This window comes from Callorhinus ursinus, unplaced genomic scaffold (genome assembly GCF_003265705.2).
Source record: "Callorhinus ursinus isolate GAN/ISIS: 27379988/994484 unplaced genomic scaffold, GSC_fseal_2.0 scaffold336, whole genome shotgun sequence".
NCBI classification, from domain to species: Eukaryota; Metazoa; Chordata; class Mammalia; order Carnivora; family Otariidae; genus Callorhinus; species Callorhinus ursinus.
The window spans coordinates 9,862-14,983 of record NW_027397391.1 but is presented as its reverse complement, the minus strand read 5'-3'; the positions used below and the strand labels follow the sequence as shown (position 1 = coordinate 14,983).

Here is a 5,122-nt window from a genome sequence, read left to right as displayed (position 1 = left end):
ATCTATAAAGAACTTGTCAAGTTCAACACCCAAAAAACAAATAATCAAGTCAAAAAATGGACAGAAGACATGAACAGACACTTCTCCAAAGAAGACATACAAATGGCTAACAGACACATGAAAACAATGTTCATCATCATTAGCCATCAGGGAAATTCAAATCAAAACCACATCGAGATACTACTTTACACCAGTTAGAATTGACACGGGAAGAAACAACAAATTTTGGAGAGGTTGTGGAGAAAAGGGAACCCTCTTACACTGTTGGTGGGAATGCAAGTTTGCACCGCCACTTTGGAAAACAGTGTGGAGGTTCCTCAAAAAATTACAAATAGAGCTACCCTCAACTTCTTCGACCTCAGGCACAGCAACTTCTTCCTAGAAACATCGCCAAAGGCAAGGGACGCAAGGGCAAAATGAATTATTGGGACTTCATCAAGATAAAAAGCTTTTGAATAACAAAGGAAACAGTCAACAAAACCAAAGACAGTCAACAGAATGAGAGAAAATATTTGCAAATGACATATCAGATAAAGGGCTAGTATCCAACATCTATAAAGAACTTATCAAACTCAATACCTAAAGAACAAATAATCCAACTAAGAAATGGGCAGAAGACACGAACAGACATTTTTCCAAAGAACATTCAAATGGCCAACAGACTTATGAAAAAGTGCTCAACATCCCTCAGCATCAGGGAAATCCAAATCAAAACCTCAATGAGATACCACCCCACACCAGTCAGAATGGCTAAAATTAACAAGTCAGGAAACGACAGATGTTGGTGAGGATGTGGAGAAAGGGGAACCCTCCTACACTGTTGGTGGGAATGCAAGCTGGTGCAGCCACTCTGGAAACCAGTATGGAGGTTCCTCAAAAGTTGAAAATAGAGCTACCCTACTACCTAGCAATTGCACTCCTGGGTATTTACCCCAAAGATACAAATGTAGGGATCTGAAGGAGTACGTGCACCCCAATGTTTATAGCAGCAACGTTCACAATAGCCAAACTATGGAAAGAGCCACTATGTCCATCATCAAATGAGTGGATAAAGAAGTGGTATATATATACAATGGAATATTATGCAGCCATCAAAAACCCCTGAAATCTTGCCATTTGCAACGATGTAGATGGAACTAAAGCATATTATGCTAAGCAAAATAAGTCAATCAGAGAAAGACATGTATCATATGATCTCACTGATGAGGAATTCTTAACCTCAGGACACAAACTGAGGGTTGCTGGAGTGGTGGGGGGTGGGAGGGATGGGGTGGCTGGGTGATAGACATTGGGGAGGGTATGTGCTATGGTGAGCTCCGTGAATTGTATAGGACTCATGAATCACAGACCTGTACCTCTGAAACAAATAATACATTATATGTTAAAAAAAAAAAAAAAAAGCACGAAGGGAAAAATGAAGGGGGGGAATTGGAATGGGAGACAAACCATGAGAGACTATGGACTCTGAGAAACAAACTGAGAGTTTTAGAGAGGAGGGGTGTGGGGGTATGGGTTAGCCTGGTGATGGGTATTAAAGAGGGCACGTATACACAGGGAATGAATCATGGAACACTACATCAAAAATGAATGATGTAATGTATGGTGACTAACGTAACATAATAAAATAAAATTTAAAAAAATAGCTACCCTATGACCAAGCAATTGCACTACTAGGTATTTACCCCAAAGACACAGATGTAGCGAAAAGAAGGGGCACCTGCACCCCAATGTTCATAGCAGCAATGTCTGCAACAGCCAAATGGTGGAAGGAGCCGAGATGCCCTTCAGCAGATGAATGGATAAAGAAGATGTGGTCCATGTATACAATGGAATATTACTCAGCCATCAGAAAGGATGAATACCCAACTTTTGCCTCAACATGGATGGGACTGGAGGAGATTATGCTAAGTGAAATAAGTCAAGCAGAGAAAATCAATTATCATATGGTTTCACACATATGTGGAACTTAAGGAATAGCTACACGTCTGGCACCCTCCACAGACTGGCAGGAGTTTCTGCCTTTCTGGCTTTCACCACTGGAGTTGGGGGACTCTGAGCCCATGGTGGTGTATGGGACAGATTATTTTTTTTAAAGATTTATTTATTTATTTGACAGAAAGAAACACAACGGGAGAGGGAACACAAGCAGGGGGAGTGGGAGAGGGAGAAGCAGGTTTCCCGCTGAGCAGGGAGCCCGACGCGGGGCTCGATCCCAGGACCCTGGGACCATGACCTGAGCCGAAGGCAGACACTTAATGATTGAGCCACCCAGGTGCCCCTGGGACAGATTATTTGCAGCAAGTGTCAGAGCTCCTCAATCTCACAGAGCCAAGCATCCTAACAGTTACCTAATTTGGAACCTGGGACAGAAGACAGCCTGGAGCCTGGACATTGCTTTGAGTCTACACAAGAGAAGCTGCTCCATGGCACCAAGAAGTCCTTCAAGGAGCAGACCTGTGTCTCCAACATGGATGCTGCACTTGGCTTCGCTTCAGGCTCCCTCTTGTGAAAGCCTCATTTGACTGGCAAAGCAAGGAAATTGCTAAGGGGATGATCAGTGAGCATCTGGACCACCTTGAGGAGGCCCTGGGGCAGCAGGTTTAGATGGATGAGAAGACCGATCAGGAAGCCAAGGAGAAAGGAGACACCATCTCTGACAGAATTGGCTTCCTGAACTTCATTCTGGAGCCTAAAGATCTGCATGATGTTTATGACGGGTAGGAAGTCTCTGAAGAGTCCTTCTTCCAGAATGTGTGGAATTTGCACCATTTTTCTGCTAAAGTAATGGCCGATCAGCTCAGCAAGACTCCCATCCAGGCCCAGTGGAGCATGACCTCCCAGACAGTGAATGCCTACTACCTTCCTACCAAGAATGAAATCGTCTTCCTTGCCAGCATCCTGCAGGTCCCCTTCTACACCCATAACCACCCCAAGGACCTGAACTTTGGTGTCATTGGCATGGTGATGGGCCATGACTGACACCTCTGATGACCCAGGGCGTGAATGTGACAAGGAAGGGAACCTGTGGCAGAATGAATCACGGGCAGCATTTCAGAATCACACAACCTGCATGGAGGAGCAGTATGTACAGCCAGTACCCGGTCAACTGGGAGAGGCTCACCGGCCATCAGCTGTTGGGGGAGAACATCACTAACAGCAGGGAGCTTGAGGCTGCCTATAACATTTTCAAAGCGTGGCTGAGAAAGCACCAGGAGGAGCCGTGATTGCCCACCGTAGGGCCTGCCCATCACCAGCTCTTCTTTGTGGATCTGCTCAGGTGTGGTGCTCAGTCTGCACACCTGAGAGTTCTCATGAGGGGCTGGTGAGTGACCACTTGTGCTAGCCACCCTCTCCAAATCCCATGACTTCCTGCAGGACTTCAGCTGCACTGTTGGCTCCCCCATGAACCCAGGAGGCTGTATGAGGGGTGGTAGACCTGGGGCTGAGGAGAAATGGCTGGCTGTTGCCAGGACCTGGGGCAGCTTGCCCAGCAGGGTTAGTTGTTCCAGGTTTAGAGAAGGCAAATGCCAGCTCGGTGGGTCCAACCCCCCACACCATAGGTGATGCAAGTCCTGGTCTGCCCTCAAACACCACATTGTCCCTCTGCTTTGGGTGTACCCCTACCTCCAGCAGAGCCCCCACCATTCACTGTCACATCCTTCCAGGTCACCCTGCCTGAAGGGGGCTGGGCAGGGGAACCAGCTCCCACAGGAAAGAGTCGGCCTCTTCCAGCCCTAAGATCACTTAATTTGGTGGCTTTGGGGGTTCCTGTCCTGCCCCACTCTGACCACACACGGCCTGGGTGGTTGCCTCCCCTACTTCTCCCCGAGGCCCACTCAATGGACTCAGCTCCTTTCAGCCCCACCTTTAGGAGCTGCCCCCTGACCTCATGCTCTTCACACTGCTGTTCCCAATACTGCAGTCAACCTTCACTGACCAACTGTGCTCAGCTCTTTGTGGAAGCCTGAGGGCCTCTACAAGCCCTCCTGCTGCCTCCTAGTTTCCCTCGACTCATAGGCGAGTGTGTATGGTGTGTATGCATAGGGGATGCTGGTCTTTGTGTCCTGGGGCACAAGTCTTAGGGGCTGACTGAGCCTCCCTGGCCCAAGCAGAAAAGCAGACAGAGCAGGGGGAGGTAAGGATAGCGTTTATTTGTACAGGGAAGAGGGTGGAGAGGGAGAGGGAGGGTTCTGTAGGCCCCGTGCCGATAAAGAGACCCACATCAGTCAAAAAGAGAAAATAAAATAAGATCCAACTATATGCTGTGTTCAAGAGTCGCACTATAGATTTAAAGACACACGTAGGCTGCGAGTGAAGGGATGGAAAAAGATACTCCATCCAAGTGGTAACAAAGAGAGAAGAGGTGGCTATATTTTTATCAGATAATATAGATTTTAAATTCACTAATGGTCATAGTAGACAAAGAAGTTGATTACATAATACATAATAATAGGGTCAATCTGCTAGGCAGATATTACAATTATAAACATATATGCACCCAACACCAGAGGACTTAAATATATAAAGCAAACACTGACAGATCTGAATGAAGAAATATATAGCAACAGAATATTAGTGACTTCAGTATTCCACTTTCAATAACGGATAGAACATCCAGACAGAACATCAGTAAGGAAACAGCAAACTTGCACAACACTATAGACCAAGTGGAGCCAACATATAACACTTTGCCCAATGGCAAAAGACACTTCTCCACTGTACACAGAACAGTCTCCATGATGGATCCCATATTATATCACAAAGCAAGTATGAAACATTTAGGAGGATTGAAATCCTACCAAGTATCTTTTCTGACCACAGTGGAATAAAACAAGGAATCAATAACAGAAGGAAAGCTCCAGAATTCACAAATATGGGGAAATTAAACAACACACTTTTTTTTAAAAGATTTTATTTATTTATTTGACAGAGACAGCGAGAGCAGGAGCACAAGCAGGGGGAGTGGGAGAGGGAGAAGCAGACTTCCCGCTGAGCAGTGAGCCCGAAGTGGGGCTCATTCCGAGGACCCTGGGATCATGACCTGAGCTGAAGGCAGATGCTTAATGACTGAGCCACCCAGGCGCCCCCTAAACAACACACTCTTGAACAAAAACATCAAACA

The 5,122-nt window shown here is 46.3% G+C and overlaps 1 pseudogene; it reads left to right on the top strand.

Moving 5' to 3' along the window:
• The first annotated feature begins 1,971 nt into the window (after window positions 1-1,971).
• Window positions 1,972-3,495, top strand: LOC112806465 (endothelin-converting enzyme 2-like; annotated as a pseudogene).
• Window positions 3,496-5,122: the final 1,627 nt, after the last annotated feature.